This window comes from Pteropus medius, unplaced genomic scaffold (genome assembly GCF_902729225.1).
Source record: "Pteropus medius unplaced genomic scaffold, Ma_sr-lr_union100, whole genome shotgun sequence".
NCBI classification, from domain to species: domain Eukaryota; kingdom Metazoa; phylum Chordata; class Mammalia; order Chiroptera; family Pteropodidae; genus Pteropus; species Pteropus medius.
The window spans coordinates 21,349,071-21,367,030 of record NW_024354875.1 but is presented as its reverse complement, the minus strand read 5'-3'; the positions used below and the strand labels follow the sequence as shown (position 1 = coordinate 21,367,030).

The following is a 17,960-nucleotide window of genomic DNA, read 5'->3' as shown; positions in this document are numbered from 1 at the left end:
AATGTATACCAATGAGAAAAAAAGACAAAGAGCAAAACTAAAAATAATAGATTCTCAACTTTTATGGAGACAGAATTGTTTTTTTATGGGTACTTTCTGCTCAGCTTCTTTACCCACATTCAAGATGAGAGCACTCATTAGCAGAAAGACAGGTAGAATGGAATTTGACCCTTCATTATTGTTCAGATATGTTTCTGTCTTTCCCTCAATTTCATGGTACTTATTTCAATTTACATAATACTGAAAACCTTAATCTCGCCTTTAATCAGTAATTTGGAATCTGAAACTTTGGGGGATATTAAAGGCCAAGTAATTCAAATTAAAAACCAACTTTTGACATAAAAATGTTGTTAGTGAATCTTCTTCAATATTTATTTATACAGTAAGAATTCATTGTTTATTGATGTGCTACTATCTCTACACAGATCCATACTCTTCCTTATAAATTAACATTGTAAGGTACTGTTATCCAATTTCAGGTGTTCATATGTCATCTTATCCATATTTCATTATAGTATTTTAACCTACTTTTAAACTAAATTAGCTGCCTCTTTTTTTATTTATTTTTTATTAAAGAACATTTATATTATGCAGAACCTTGGAATCATTACCACAAATGAAAAACTGGTTTACTTGCCCTAAATAGAAGATAACTACATAAATAAGCACAAAAGCATTTCTACTGCATTTCAAGTATATATTTTGTATTTTTAAATAGAGAATAAAGAGGTGTTGAAGACATACTAGTGTGAAATGAGGTTTTTTGATACATAATCAGAAAAACTAAGAGAACTAGAGAAGAAATCATTATGTGATTCAGTGTTATTTACTATCATGTTTGGTTTTCCATTCCAGTTCATCTCAAGAATCCTTAAAATAATGTTATGTATCACTGCTGGTACTTATCCAACTCTTTGGAAAACACTATTCTGAGGCATTACGTACATATTGCAACCTCAGAAGGCATACTTGACGTATTTCATCCCTCAAGGCTACTTGCAGTCTTTCTTTTTGAACCACACTTATTCTCTGTCTCAGATTCCATAGATTCCTCGGTTTAGTAGTGATCTGATATCTATTCTGGACACCCTGAAGTGAAGTCTCCTATATTTGATGCTTGTCTTACCCATGACCAAGATTCAAAAAATTAAGGAGAGGAAGAGAAGTCTCCGCATTAGTATGTGACAGTGGTCCCTTTAATATCTTCTCAATAATGAATTATCCACAAGACCACATTCTGCCAGTCAGTAGCAGTACAAGACAGTATTTTGACTGCAACAAATGGAATTTAAGGACCCAGCGGTTCATATGCAGGTGGGCAAGTTAGAGGTAGTTAATGCTGCTGGAATGTAGGGCCTTCCCAGCCCAATTATAAACTTAGCCTAACTACTAAGTAGACTATTCTAGTCTCAAGTCTAGTCGGGAACCAGCCTTTCCTTTTTTAAAAACTAATTTTATTGAGATATAAGTCAGATAGAATGAAGCACACACATTTGAAGTGGACTGTTGGATGAGTTTTGACACACACGTGCACCTACGTAACCACTACCATATTTCCATTACCCCATGATGATCTGTCAGTCCCCACTTTCATTAGAGCTAGATGGCTGATCTGTTTCCCATCGCTGTAGATTAGATTTATTTTTCCTAGAGTTTCACATAAATAGAGTCCAATGGAACATATTATTTTGCCTTTGGTTGCTTTCACTCAGCATGTTTTTGAGATTTATTCATGTCGAGTGTATCAGTAGCTTGTTTTTTAACAGTGGTTAATAGCCTACTGTATGACTATACTGCAGTCGTTTTTTGTTTGTTATTTGTTTTTTTATCTATTTATTCATTGATGGGCAGTTAGCTTTTTTACATTTTGGCACTGTTATTAACAATAAGTTGCTCTGAACATTCATGTGCAAGTCTTTAGGTATGTTTTCATTTCTCTTGAGAAAATAACCTGAGTGGAATTGCAGGATTATATATAAATATACGCTCCCAAATAGTTTTCAAACTGTTTATACCATTTCACAACCACAGCAGAAATGTATGATAGTTCTAGTTAGTCCATATTCTTGCCAACACTTGGTATAATCAATTTTTTTTTTAATGTTAGCATTCAAGTGATTGAATAGTGGTATTTTATTGTAGTTTTAATTTTCATTTCCCCGATAACTAATAATGTTTAATTTTTTTACATGTGCATCTAGGACATTTATGTATTTTCCTTTATAAATTATCAAATCTTTTGCACATGTAAAGAATTGTTTTACCTTATGGTTGCATTGAAGAATTCGTTATATAGTCTGAATATGTCCTTTCTCAAATGTGTGTATTATAACTATTTTCTACTATTCTGTGGATTGCTGTCTTGTTTTCTTGAAGGTGTCTTTTGCAGAGCAGGAGATTAAAATTTGATGAAGTCTATTTTATTTTTAAATTATTATCATGGTTCACTGTTTCATGTCTTAATTGAGGAGTCTTTATCCAAAGATAATAAATATATGTTTATATTTTCTTCTATAAATTTTAACATTTCAGATTTTTACATTTAGGTCTATGTTCAGTTGCACTTTAACTTTTGTTATTTTATAAGGTTAAAGTGGAGTTTTATTTTTTTTCTGAATGGATACAAAGTTTTTCCAGTATAATTTATTAAGAAATATTTCCTTGCAATTACCCTGGCACTTTGAAAATAAAGTGATCATATATTTGTGGGTATATTTCTGGCCTCTTCTGTTCGAGTGTTCTGTATGTCTATACTTATTAAGTATTAAAATTAGGTCTTATGACCCCTTCAAGTTTTTTTTTTTCAAAATTGATTAGGCTATTTTAAGTCCTTTGCTTAAACTTTAGAATCAGCTTGACAATTTTTATAAAACACATGCTGAGATTTGGATTAGATTGAATTGAATGTATACATTAATTTAGAGAAAACAGTCATGTTAACAACAATAAATATTTTGATCAATGAACGCACTATGTTTTTCCATTTACTTGCTTTTTCTTTAATTACTCTTAGTGGTGTTTTGTAGTTATCAGAGAACAGGTCTTATACATATTTCATTGAATTTGTCTCTTAAGTATTGAATATTTTTGGATGCTATTGTGAATGGTATTTTATTTTTAAGGGATAAAACTCCACAGACAGAGTGCGGTCTCCTCTCAGAGGCAGAGAGTGAGAGGGACAGTGAGAAGGACAGCAAGAGAGGGACAGAGTAAAGGCACTGAGAGAGTCCATGAATGGTATTTTAATATCTCAATTTCTAAATGTTAATTGCTAGTATATAAAAATTAATTTTTTTATATCCACCTTATTTTTCTATAAGCTTGCCAAAATAACTTATATTAGTTCTAGTAGCTTTTTTTACTGGATTTTTTGGGGAGGCATTTTTACATAGACAATCATCTGTGAATACGGACAGGTTTACATTTTCCATTCTGATCTGTATCTATTTCATTTCCTTGTCTTGCCTTTTTTCACTGTCTAGGACTGCCAATAGGATGAATAGGAGGTATGAGAGTGAAGTTCCTTGCCTTTTTCATGGTCATAGGAGGGATGTATTCAGTCTTTTACCATTAAGTATGATGATAACCGTAGGTTTTTTTTGTAGATGCCTGTTATCATTTGAGGAAATTTACTTTTATTTCTAGTTTAGGAGAAAGTTTTTATTGTGAATAAATATTAAAGTTTTCAAGTATTTTTATGAATTTATTGAGGTTATCACATAATTTTTCTTTTTTTAGCCTATGTAATCATATTTATTGATTTTCATATATTACTTATAACAGGGAAGATATGTGTTGTCTAGCCAGTAATTAATATCTACAAAAACATCCTATGTGCTTTTAATTTAATTCAAATTTCTTTTCTTAAAATTTGACGCAGCAATTGCACTTCTGGGTATTTATCCAAAGAAAACCAAAAGAATAATTCGTAAAGATGTATGCACTCCAATATTCATGGCTGCACAATTTACAATAGCCAAGATATGGAAGCAACCTAAATGCCCATCAACAGATGATTGGATAGAAAAATTATGGTTTATATATATAATGGAATATTACTCAGCCATTAAAAAAAAAGAAATCTTACCATTTACAATGACATGGATGGACCTAGAGGTTCTCATGCTGAATGAAATAAGTCAGACAAAGATAAATACCATATGATTTCACTTATATGTGGTATCTAAGGAATAAAAAAACAAACTAATCAAAAACAGACTCACAAATATAGTGGACAATTTCATGATGGACAGGTTGGGGGGTTTGGGGGGTTGGGAGAATGGGGCTAAGGGTTAAAGAAGTACAAATTAGTAGTTGATAGTTGGGCACGGGGATGGGGAGCACAACAGAGGGAATGCAGTTAGCATTAATATGATGGCTAGGTGGAGGGCCAAGGGAGCGAGGGTGAAATTGGGCAGATCATTTTATGAACTATATAAATGTCTAACCAATGTACTATATACTTGAAACTAATTTAAATAAATAAATAAATTTTAAAAAAGGTAAGAATGTGTTTCATTTAGTGACGTTGTATGGTAAATTGTCATTAAAGTGAATAGGACTGCATGTGTAGTCATCTCGTGGCAGGGTGTTCTCTCTGTGAAGCAGCGCTGAATCATTATTAGCTGTATTTGGAACATCAGCTATTTGGAGAGGCGTTGGGAACCTCCAGGCTGAACACTGACACAGCCAGTGCCAAGAACTCCATTGTTTCCATGTCATCAGTGAATGTGATGGCTATCCCCTGCTCTGCCTAGTAGGGATTTATCAATTTTAAATATGAGCGCATATATATAAAATATATGAGTGCTCTGATAAATAGTGTGACATTCTACAGTACTAATACTCTGAATCACTTTCATGGGCAAAAGAAGGAAAGGTTGTGAGGTGACCAGAATAGATTGGAGAAAATCTGAGAGTTCTCTTCGAGGTTCCAGCTGAAAGCCAAGTGGATCCTTGCCTCTTTGGCTCATTCATTCATCACCCCAGACTGTGGGGCCATTTCTGGATAGCTGTCTTGATGTAAGTGTGGCAACTTTTATCATATTTCAGCTGGCCCTCTTGTGTCCTTAGATCCTGTGTATAATGTTTGGGCTCTTGCTTCATTTCTTTGTGACAAAGTTCCTGCCTTGAATATAGCTCATGACATTTTTCTCTCCTATCCTCTCCCTGCAGGTTCCCTAGTAACCTGGCAATTGAAGAACTGTGGGCACTCACTCTCACCCTCCTAAAAATCCTCTTACGTGTTTGCCTACTAATTCCTAAAGTTTTAGACTAGTGACTTTCATAAATGTTTCCACTGTGACACAGAAAGACATAAATTTTACATAATTTCTCCCAATCTGCATTCACACACAACCAAAAGAAGAATTTTACAAAATATTCTTACCCTTAAAAGTTGTGAGGTACTCTATGCTCTTTCATTAAATAAAAATGTGCTCAGACTCCACTAATAGATTATGTTTGCAGTTTAAGAAACACCATTGTAGTTAATATTTAAAATGTAGTGATTTTAAATGAAGCAAGGACATTTATTATTTTAATTTACTATTAAAAAATCTATTAAGAATCTAATTACTATTTTAATTTCAAATGTTTTTCTTTTAAATGGCCTTTTGAAAAACCTTCTTATCCATTCATTTTTAATACTAAGTTGGATTAGATTTATCTAATTAATTCACATCTTTGTAAATAATATTTGATATTAAGCCTATTGAATTCAGTCACTTGCCCTTAAAAAAATACTTGCTTTGACACTGCATGTGGGTTTAATTTTTAGGAGTTAAGTTTTTTTGATAAAATTAACTTTATAGCTTGGTAGAAATATAACATTAGAAAACTTGCTCCCTTTCCTGCAACTTATTGAAGTAGATATCTTTGATGTCACTGGAGTAACCTTCCAAGTTCAACTGTTATCATAAATAGTTAGAGGTTTTTTTTCTATGTAAAACTTGAAAGAAAACAGTTTTTACAAACAGCCATTTATTTGACTAGTGCTTTGAGTTCATGTCTCTACTAATAGCAAATATATTATTATTTTCTCAAAACAAATATAGTACTGAATATTTCAAAGTTAAATATAGACTATGCAAATCAGTTAAATAAGAGAAACATATATACTTTATATAGTGTGCCCTGTCTAATTTCATCTTTCTGTTTACTTTTAAACCAGATAAAATAGCTATCTTACATTCCAAAAATATCTGCCCACCTTTCTAGATGCTACTTTTCTTGCTCTGACTCCAGTGAACTTTGATCTAGTATTCCTGGGCATCGTCATATTTCCTGCACAATAACTCATGCAGATTGTCCACTTTCAGTTTCCTCTGAAATTAGGAGAGAAGCCATATTGGTGGGAAAAAATCACCTTCAAAAATAAACATATTCTTAACTCTTCAAGAATATTTCATTTAAAAAATAAAATATTTATTTATATAAATAAGTGTGTGTTTGGTGTGTTTGGGGAGATCCAGGTAGGTTGAACAAGCTAATAATAGGTGAAAAAGCTCTATTTACGCTAGAAGATGTTTTGGATATGTGTCCCTATAGTGGGTTCTGTCTTTGAGCTGTCTAATAAATTCTCCTTAGTTTTTCTCACAATTCCTCCACTGATTTTGAGTAAGTTGGGCTTTCTGTGTCTATTCTCCATGCCTCTTAAACTCTTTATTCCTGCATTTAAATCTGATAATTTTAGTATCTATAGCTTTTGTGAGTCCTAATCTGCTGTTTTCGATTCTGCTGACTCATATTCTTAGTGGCTACTTTCCTTGTGTGTAGTTTTGTGATTTTTGATTGTGAGCTTGTGTTTTAGGGAATCATATCTGAATGAAACTTTTGAAGCCTTTATTTAAAATGTGTTCTTCTAGAGAAGATTTACATTAGTTTCTATCAGGTATCCAGGAGTGATGTTTTGATTTTTTTTTTTTTTGGCCAAAATATAACACGAATTCTGTCTCTAAGCCTGCCTATATTGGTATACACTTGTGGTAAGGAATTCTTGAAAATAATTTTTTTTTCTCTACTCCAAATCAAGTTGAGACAGACAAATACATACTCTCTCCCTGCAGAATACTTTGTTTTGTTTTGTTTCCAGTGTAATGCCATTCATAGTTGCCTGATTTGTACAAAAATCTCTAATCTGACATTTCACTATTTCAGGAGCCAGTTTTTATCTCCTGATCTTGTGATACAGTCTGGTAAACTGAGCACTTAACAACCAAGAACCAGCCAATGCCTCCAGGGTAAATAGCAGCCCTAGTACTCAGGCACCTCTCTCGATTCACACTTTAATTTTGGCTGCTGAATACTTTTTTATTTTCCCACCATGTAATAGGAAAAAAATTTTATTTTAATCATGTAATAGGAAAAAAGTTTTTATTTATATTTTACTCAGCATTTTTGCTTGTGCTATACCAAGAAGGGTGTCTGTGGACATCTAAGTGTAACTCGGCAGAAATGGAAATTCCAGGACAGTTTATTTTTGAAATGGTGCTGGCATAATTATCTATCCATCTGGAGGAAAACAGGGCTGTATGACAGTGTCATACCATATATAAAAATAAATTACAGCTTGATTAAATATCTAATTGTGAAATATAAAGTGATTTAAATGTCAGAGGAAAATTTAGAAAAAAGATTTTATGACTATAGTATGGAAGCTGTTCTTGAATAAGACAGAAAATCCAACTGCTATAAAAGAAAAAGAGATATAATTGACTACATGCAAACTAAAACAAAAATGAATAATAAAAGACAACATAAATAAAACCAAAGATAAATTAAGTATGGGATAGAAATAATTGTAGCATACATGACTGGAAAAATGGAACTATATATAAAGTTGGTTCTATGATTTATTAACAAAGAGACTTAATAAAGTCACCAGCCTTCTTCCAGATTTCTTGTTATGTGAATCAGTGAACATTCTTATTGTTTAAGACATTATCATCTAACTTTCTGATACTTTTTTCTGATACTTTTTCCTCGTGTATGTCTTCTTTTTCTAATAAGGAAAATGTTGGGTTTTGTTATTGGGGATGTCAAGGTTCAAGGAAGATGAAAGTTAAGAAACATGGTTTGCTCAAATTGGGTTGTCTAATAGAAACCCCCATGCTTAGCAGAGACATCAAGGTCTCTTTCATTATTGCAAGTTTAGATCAGATGTAAGTTTATCTCCTCTAACCTCAGCAGGGAGGCTTGGGCTTATTACTAAGCAGAGCAGGAAGAAAGAAAGATAGAACTTGAGAGAGAGAGGGAGAGACAGAGAGAGAGAGGGAGAGACAGAGACGAGAGAGAGAGAGAGAGAGAGAGAGGGGGAGAGAGAGAGGAAAAAAACAATATCAAGCACAAAAAACCTTGTTCCTGAGAAACTGTGAACATAGTCCGGCCATCACACAGATTTTTGGCTTGAGTTTCCATTGCTTGAGTAGTACAGGGACTCTCCTGAGGAAGAACTTTCTTTCAGATAGTCCCAGACTGTTAGTTCCAGCAGCTACCTGGCATAAGAAAGTACAAACGCTCTAGAGGAAGGCACTTTACTATTAGACCTCAAAGAGACAGAACAAGAATTTTTGGAAGGACATGAACAGTACATAGTGAAGAATAAGCACCCCAAGCACACAGGGATACAAGAAAGCATGAACATGAACCAGCAGAGAAGAGTACACAGCAGAAACAGATAACAAAGGTTTCATATGTTTCAAAGGTTTCATATTATTATTGTCTAATAATTATAGAGCAATTATTCTTTAAATTAAAAATAGACAAGTTCTGAAATATTTTTAGAAAATAAGAAATTGTAAAAAAGTAGTGTATTTGAATAATAACAGAAAAACTTTCAAAAAATTAAAAATACGATAACAAAATTTAAAAACTTAATGGGTAGGTTTAATAACAATGGTTATAAAAATAACTGAAGATAGAATTAGGGATCTGAAATACAGGTCAGACGAAATTTTGTATGCAGTTTATAGAGACTACAGAATGGAAAATATGGAAGAGAGGATGACAAATAGAGGAAAGCATAAGAAAGTTTAACCTGTTCTTTTGCATAGTGGTCCATAGGAGAGAAGAGAAAGAATTGGGCAAAAGTAGTATCTTCAGAGATAATAGCTCAGAATTTTTCAGAATTGATGAACATCAATCTACGAATCCAAGAAATTCAGTGAATATGGAGAGGAGAAATAAAAACAGATTTAAACCTTTATATAGCATAGTAACACTACAGAACATCAAAGACAAGGGAGATGCTAAAAGTTGATGGACAGAAAGGTAAACAAAATTCAAAGGAGTTACAGAAGAACTGAGACTGTTTTAGTAGCAAAAATAAAAAGAGAACAGTTAGAACTATATCTTCAATATTCTAAAGTAAAATAACTGATGACCCAGAACTCTATACCTAACAAAAATATCTTTAAAGAGTGAGGTAAAGGAAAATACATTTTCAAACAGAAAAAGGTGAGTTTAACATTATCGGACTCCTTGATAAAATAAATTCTAAAGGTTATACTTAATGCGGAAAGAAACTAATACCAAAGTTCTGACATACAAGGAGGAATGAAAAGTAGAGAAAATGACAAATGTGTGAATAATTCTGAAGAACATTTATCTGTTACAATAATGTCTTGTGAGATTTTTAAAAACTTGATAAAATGTTCATTCAGTTTGAAAATAGCATATTATACATGTCGAAGAGGATAAAATGAGTTAAAATTTTCTAGGGACCTTGCCTTTTCTAGAAGGGGAATAAAGATATTGTTCAGTTTTATGCTTTGAATGAGCCTATTGTCATCTCTGAGTTAATTCTAAAAGAATAGACTGTGAATATATTCCTTCTAATCCTACAATAGGTAAAAATGGAATAATAAAAACAATCCAAAAGAAGTAAAAAAGAGAGAGAGAGAGAGAGAGAGATAAGGAAACACACAGATCTAACACAAATTATCCAAATATGTCAGTAATACTTAAATGTAAATAATTTAACATAAATAGACTAAGCATTTCAGTTAAAAAACAAAGGTTATCATATGGGAGAAAAATCCAATTTAATGTTTTTTAAATATGTCTAAAATGAAAGTCTATAGAAATATTGAAATTATTGTGATACAAAAGATATACCATGCATATATTAGACAGACAAAAATGCTTATGTATTTATATTAATAGCAAACAAAATTTTAATACCAAAAAAGATTAATAAAGGGTCACTTTATAATGATTAAAGTTTTATTTTACCAGGGATTCTTATAAATTTCAAATTCTGTGTACATAAGAACATGGGCCCAAAAATAAAAAAAATATTCACAGAGCTATAAGATATAGAGAAGTCCACAACCTCAAAAGGAGATTTTAATAAGCCACTGTGTTGGTTATTGATACAAGTACATTTAAAAAAAAAATAGACTGTATAAGGTTGAAATAACATAATTTATAGGCAGCCTAATTTTTAGAAAATTATAATTTACCAAACCTGAATATTATTGTGACATTAAAGACCTTGAATTAGTAGTTTTTAGAAAAGGTAATAAAAATATTCCCATAAAGAAACTCTTAAAGCCCAAGAGCCTCTACCAGAAAATTCTGCCAAACTTCCAGAAACAGATCATTCTTATACCTCTTTCAAAACATAGACGAAAAGGAAATAGTCCTTAACTAATTTTATGTATAACCTTGATATCGAAACACAACAAAGACAGTATGAAAAAAGAAATTACAAGTCATTTTCATTCATGAACATGTATGTAAATATTTCAACTTCAACCTAGAACCATATTGGGAAAGGGGTTCTGGGAACCACAGTATGAGGGCAAGAAAGTGACTATTCTCCAAATCAGGATAATGGTTACCCTGGGGGAAGGGATAAGGTTGTGATAATATGAGGTTATCTCAGAGTGGGGGTACAGGACAGTGGGAGATGAGGGGAGTGATATGCATTGACATTTATAATTAATTCTATGCTATACTTATATTTCTACACTTAACCTATATATTGTATATACTTTTCTGTGTATTCATTATATTTCACAACAACAATAAAAAAGAAGAAAACCCATTGTTTCAAAGTAATCTTTGTGTATAGTAAATTTATGGAAGTTGTACATTCTATTAACGCCTGGAGTTGGTATTGGAGAGCTAACAGGCTAGGGACATTATATAACCCTTTTCTTATAAATTTTTATACTGTCTGACTTGTTTAGTTGCATATATGTTATTTTTCTAATGAAAAAAATCCCATTGATCAGCGTTTACTATGACTATAAATAAGCATTTCAAAGACATCTAGTTTCCTACAATACCAATTTAGTAGCGGAACCTAAACTTTTAGCTCCTTGCATGGCTGTCCACCTAACAGACAGTATTTTCAGCTACTCGTACAGGTAAGTGTGGCCATGTGACTGAGTTCAGGCTAATGAGATGAGTGGATGTGTTTTGGAGGACTTTGGAGAAGATTCATTAAAACAGAACTGGCACATTCTTATGCCATCCTCCATCACACTGCCTGGAAGTAAAGGATAGAGTTTCATCAGCTGCCTTGGACCAAGACGATAGTGGCTACACTATAGGGATGGCAACAAGAGAGTTGCAAGGAGCCTGACTGAACACTTCGTGGAGCCATGTTACCAACACTGGACTACTCATCTTCAAATTCCTTTTTCATGAAAGAGAAAGAAAACGTGTTTGGTTTCCTGTTATTTGTAGCTAAACTCATTTCTAATGAACATAGAAATAGCAAAACAAGTCGCCCAGAGTTCTATCTGCTTTTTATAAGCTGGCCCACAGACAGGTTTTGTTTGATTTACATAGTTTCCGGAAAAGGACAGTGAATTTATTTATGTTAAAAGTTAAGAGCCTTAATATAAAAATCCAGATGTCTGGCTTATCTTGAAGAAACAGAGGATTTGGCATTTTTCAAGGTCTCCCTCTTGTTATCAGTTGGCTAAAGCTGATGTGAGTGACTCTTCCTTATTGGGCATGGACTTTCCCTCTTCATTCATTCATTCATTCAATATATATTGAGTGTATACCCACTGGCCTAGAGTTCTCACTGTAATAGTTTAGTATATTTTCTATTTAAGTATAGTTGAGTTATTCTGTCTAATATAATTTTATATCTTACTTCTCTCCCTTAGTATTAAAACATATTCCTTTTCCCATGTGAAGGAATCACATTTTGTTGCTTAATCCTTTCATGGCTGGATTACATTTCATTTTGTAACAAATGATTTCTGGTGACTCTAGGTGATGTCTGAGACAAATGCAGAGAAATAGTAATGTCAAAGAGCATCAAGAGCACTCTAAAATTGTCTATGAAAATTCATCCAGGATAAGATCAAGAAACCTGGGCTAGAGAAGCTAGTTATTTATAGGATTAACTTTGATAGGCACCCCTATTTAGTTCCTACTTGCACTAAATTACCATCCTTCATATGGAAATAGATTATTCAACAAAAATATTCAAGTTCCAGGTATCTTTGTTCCCATTTTGCTACCAAAACATACAGTGCTTGAAAGGGTAAGTGTAGTAGTAATTTCTGATTTAGTATTTTAATAATACTATTATATTTTTGATTAAGTCAAAAATTAGTTTCAATAAAGAAAATGTATGCACAGCATTAAAACGTAGTTGCTTCATTAACCTCAGTTTCTACTTTCCTGTTCTGTTCGTGGCGAACAATGCATATTGATTAGGCACATATCTAAATTAGATATCAATGTAAACCAAACTGAAGGACAATAAACTGCCAAAATATAAAACTTGAATTTATCAAAAATTAATAATTTTAAAGCATGCTATAATTTAAAAAATTGCAGACTTAGTAGTATTCTTTTGAGAGTTTAAAAGTCTTGTTATTTTTATTTCTTTAAAAAAAAATCCATGGTGCTTTCTTAACATTTATGGTTTTCTATTTTAAACACAAATTCATTGATCTAGTCAGTGTAAGGTGACATCTACATGCTGAGAAATGCTCATGAGTCCCCTTGTGGAATTGTTCTGCTACCACAAGAACAAATCCATTTATAGCTCATTCTCTAAGGATTCAGTGTACACCTGACAGGTGTGCTAGGTGGGTATTTATTTTTTTCTCCATAAGCTGAAAGATGCTATGATTTTTATATTTTGGAAAGTGCTATGAAATATAATCATACAAAGAAGTCAAGCTTATGCTTTAAAAGTTTAATATAGGAAGATGGGAAGCATTTCTTATCTCAAGAAACAAGTATACTGATTTCGATTATGAAATTTTGTTTACAGGGATATAATGAGAAATGAAAAGTAAAATTTATAACCAATTCTAAATTGAGGATTTTACATTATGTAAGCCCTTACTCTCTCAGTTATGTCAATACTATTACCTATTTACTCAAATATTTTCGGAGTGATTATCATGTACAGGACATTGAGCTGGGTCAAAATAGGATTATCTCTCATCAGTCTCTTCCAAGTGAACAAACTGCTCTGTGTGAATGTATTAGCTGTGGGAGAAATTCTATTAGCATGAACTTTAAGACAGAGAAGTGTATCTTTTCCTTTGTTATCAATATTTTTAGTGCTTTCTCTGAACAAGGCTATCTGCCATGAGCTGGGGAAGCAGAGATATGAGATATGGGTGCCATTTCCAAGGAGGTTTCAGTTTTCCCATGTAAAATGTTTGCTTAAGGAAAAAAAACTAAAATATTCCTTGAGTAATTACTATCTCATTTCTTTACAGATGTTTATCATTTGAAGATATGTGTTTTGGTGACAGTTTAAGAAGCTAATCTCTGAGTGCATGCCCTGAGATTAAAAAAAATGATAGAGCCAATTTAAATTCTCCTTCCTATGTTTTATTAATCTCACCTCTGCTTGAGTAAAAGTTCTTCATACCCCTTGTGCCAAAGATTATATTGTCCAATTTAATGTTCTGTTTCCTTAAAATAAAATCTTTATTATCCTTAAATTCAGATGCTAGTGGACAAAAGAAAATTAGAAACTTCTCAGTGTTCCTCACATCCCTCCAGAAAACCAGCAGCACAAAGCAAACTATTCAGGAAATCTTTCTGTGTACAGTGCTCCCTGCTTGTGATATACTCATGGAATCAGGCCAGATGAAGACAGTGTATACAAATAGCCATTTATAGATTGAGCACGGAACAATGGAATGCTCCCCCCAACCCCCGCCCATAACTCATCTGATTCAGCTAAAAGGCAGAAATAATTCTCATGTTATTTCTGTCACTGTCACAGCTCAGTTGAATCTCTAGATTAGAAAATATTTGACTGTTGTTCAGTGCTTGAGGTTAATGTTGATCAAAAACAACCTGTTTGACATGATTATTCTCTATCTGTGAAAAAGGGAGACCATTTGCTGCTGCCTATAGTTGTGCATGTTGGAAAAATCTAACGAAATTAAATTCCAATTGGAACAGTCCTGATGACATTTATAAGGGTCACTGTGAAGAAGTAGGAGGCTAGGACAAGCTTGGGGTGAGGAAGAGCTGCCTGCCATCAGTGAGTACAGAATTACATGAGCATGTTAGACAAAACTGGCGTTTGTGACTTAGCTCCTTAGACCTGTTTTGCTTCATATGTGTGTACTTCACACATGTAGCTGTAGTTACATATTCTTCTTCTTAACTCCGACTTCCCTTGCTCTTACATAAATTTTTCTCCATATTTTTACTTGCAAAGTTGCTTTGGAATTGTTCCCTAGTTGGATCTTATATTCCTTAGTAGATTTTAAATTCTACAAGGATGTGGACCTTGCCCCACTTCTCTGGCCTCCCACCTACTGATTTGTTTTTGGTGCAATGTTATACAAACCAATCCATCTGGACCCAGTCTTTGAACCAATTTAGTAAAGCAACAAGGCACCAATTAGAAGCGCATTTTTATTGCCATCAAGCCAATGTTTGACATGATAATGATGGTACCCCCATTTAAAGAAGCTTCAAAATGGCAGGTTAAAGGAGGTTCACCATGAAGATTTGGGCAATTTCTCGTTGCTAAGCATGTCACTCTGTTTTCGACAAAAGAAATTATTCCTGTTGAGCTAATTAATGAGATAGCTTTGAGATAATGTATTCTTTCTTCTGTTTCAACTGCACATATTATTTCCACATTTACCTCCAGAAATCTGTGAACTAAACATATGCCCTTTAATTGAAGTCACAGGTCCGTGTCATAGAAGGTTTATAGGACAGGCGGATGATCAGAACATCACCACATCATTCAGTTGACACTGGTGGTATTTCTTCCTGGTGCCAGGACAGAAACAGACGCAGCAGAAAGCATCTCAAGTGACATTGTCTTTTCGACTGGTTTATTACCCGAGAATATTTCAAAGCCACAAGCTGGAGAAAAAAATGCCTCCCTTTTTAAGAGGTTTGGTTAAGCAGTTGCAGATCTGATATTTCTACATTCATGGATTCAACCTTGCAAAATGGTATCTTTTCACTTGGAAAAAAATCTTTAATAAAAAGAAGTGGAGGGTTTTAATGCTAAATTAGTCTGTGGTTTCTTTAGCGGGTGTTTTGAACCCATTAAAATTTCTGTAGCTACTTGCTACAGCAACTTTTGGGAAAGAAGCATTAACTTTGAAATGTTTTACAAAAATGTACTTTGTCTGGACAAAGACCTCTGTTTTGTTTTGTTTTGTTTTGCCTGAATGTTTTCAAACAGTTGTCCAGCCTGTACATGTCTCTTCAGTTACTCTATCCTCAAAGAGGTTCTATACCTCGCTCCATTGTTATCCGAGTTTCTAGTCAGTTGAATGCCATTCAAATATTGTGAAGAAATGGGTCTTTAAGTTGAATATAGTTTATACAGTACAAGCTTTTGTGCCTATGGTCAATATGAATTATTTGAAGTCATTGATCAAGTCCCTATCTCCACTTAGTTCTAAGGCATCTCCTCCTAATAGCACATACTAAGGAAATGTAAATTAATTAATTTGAAGGTTCTATAAATCTCATAAACATTAATAACTTTTCATACTTTTAATAAAGAAAGAAAAGAGGTCAGCAGGGGAAGAAACATGGGGATCGTGCCCACTTCTCATCTTTTTCTTTTCGTATTGAAGAGTTTGTGTTCCCTAAAGCCAGAAATAAGAAGTAGCAAGGAGGTAATGGGAGTAATAAAGTGTTTTGGAAGAAGCTGAGACATCTAAACCGGTTCTGAATTTTATTTGAGCAGTGACAACGACCACTGATTTTCACCATCACCAGTTCCACTTAGGTCTCTAGGAAAAGTTGCAAAATTCACAAAAGTAACCTGAAAGAAATGTTCTCCCATTTCTCCTTCTCTCCTTCTTTCTTTCCTTCTTTGTTTTCTTTTTTTCCCTCTTATCTTACCTTCTTACATTCTTTTGCCTTTCACATGACTCTCTCCAGTTGTATAGAATCTTCCACTCCATTCAGGTCAAGTTCCCTACTCCCTGCCTGGTTAATACTTTTCCCCCCTGCGTTGTCTTGGTTTAATGTATTGTAGAACTAAAATAGGGAAGATATTTGTGAGCTAGGCTGTCACCCATTTGGGCTAGTGCTTTTCTCTCTTTTTTTCCCCCATCCCCTTCTGTTTAATTTACTAGGGAGTGAGATAACTTGAATTAACAATGCAGCACTACTCAGACCTCACCTTGGGGATTAATATTGCCCCCCATGGAGCTACTTATTTCCTGGAGAATATATCTCTGTTGACACAGACAATCTCAAAAATTGGAAATTATCAAATAATAAGAGTTCTGTTATGATCAAAAATGTAAAACCTTCTAGAGAAATTCATACGCTCATCAGTGGTAACATTACATTATCTTCTTAACGACACTACTGTCTCCTACCAAGGCTCATGGGGTATAGACTACAGTTTTTCTTCATTTATCTCCTGTAGCGATTACAACCAACATTTGGTTTAGAAGATAGTTTTACAAATGTTTGTTTTAAAAATTGCTCAGTGTTTAAGTAGCTCTTTCTGGATGGTGTTGTTACTAGTCTTTTATCTAGCTGAGTAAGCTTTTTTTTTCTAATCTTTTCTTACTAATTCGTATCAGTAAATTGGTTCACAAAAGAAGAAACATTGCCCATATGTAATAAACATCCCTGAGAGCAGTAGCCATCATTGGAGCAGTGCTCTTTTATAGAGATTATTCTATTTTCAGGGTTGCTGACCTTTTGCCTCCTTATTGGTTGCCATGGTGATGATCTGAGCTCTGCTTAAGAGAGCTTTACTAAGATGAAAGCAATCAATACGCTTTTTAACTGTAATGTTTATATTGATAGTTCCAAATAACACATATCAAAATAAAATTTAGCTGTATAAATGTATCTAATAGTTGAATTTTATTTTTAAGAACATGTTTACACAGATGTTTATATAAATTGTAAGTAATTAAGTACACTATGTGGTTTTCTTAGAATACCTTTATGAAGACATAAAAATATAGATACAATTGAAATGTAAATTTAAAAGCTTATAGTGAAATGGATAATACAACTCTTTTATAAGCAAACGAGAAGTTGTGGGTATCATAGTTAATGATTCTAAAGCAAAGTCAATTTAGAGAACTCTTTTAGCACCTTGTCATAAGAAAGCTCATGGCCAAGCTCGTCTCATATGCATCTGTACAACTTCTAATAGTTTCAGAGGAATCCTGAAACACTCAGGAGAAAGCAAGTTGGTGGTCTGCCAAAATTCACTAGGCAAAGTAGAAGAGTATGGATTATGTTTGTTTCTAAAGTTCACTTAACATTTTTAACTCTTTCACTCGCTGGTTGTAAATAGACTACTATTTTTAGGATTATAGTGAACCTTCTTTGGATATACTTTGTTCTGTGGAATTTAATTCTTTTTCCTGTAGAATTAAATGATATTTGTTTTCAAATTATATTCATGTATTCTGGTTGAAATATTATAGGTAAAATGTAAATATATTCGATATACACACTCTATGATTGTCATTGCAAAGAAAGAAGTCTGAGGAATGGCT

The 17,960-nt window shown here is 33.2% G+C and overlaps 1 protein-coding gene across 2 annotated transcripts in view; it reads left to right on the top strand.

The window, feature by feature from the left end:
- Positions 1-17,960, top strand: part of ACVR1C (activin A receptor type 1C) — a 68,642-nt gene that overhangs the window by 27,992 nt on the left and 22,690 nt on the right. The window lies entirely within an intron of this gene.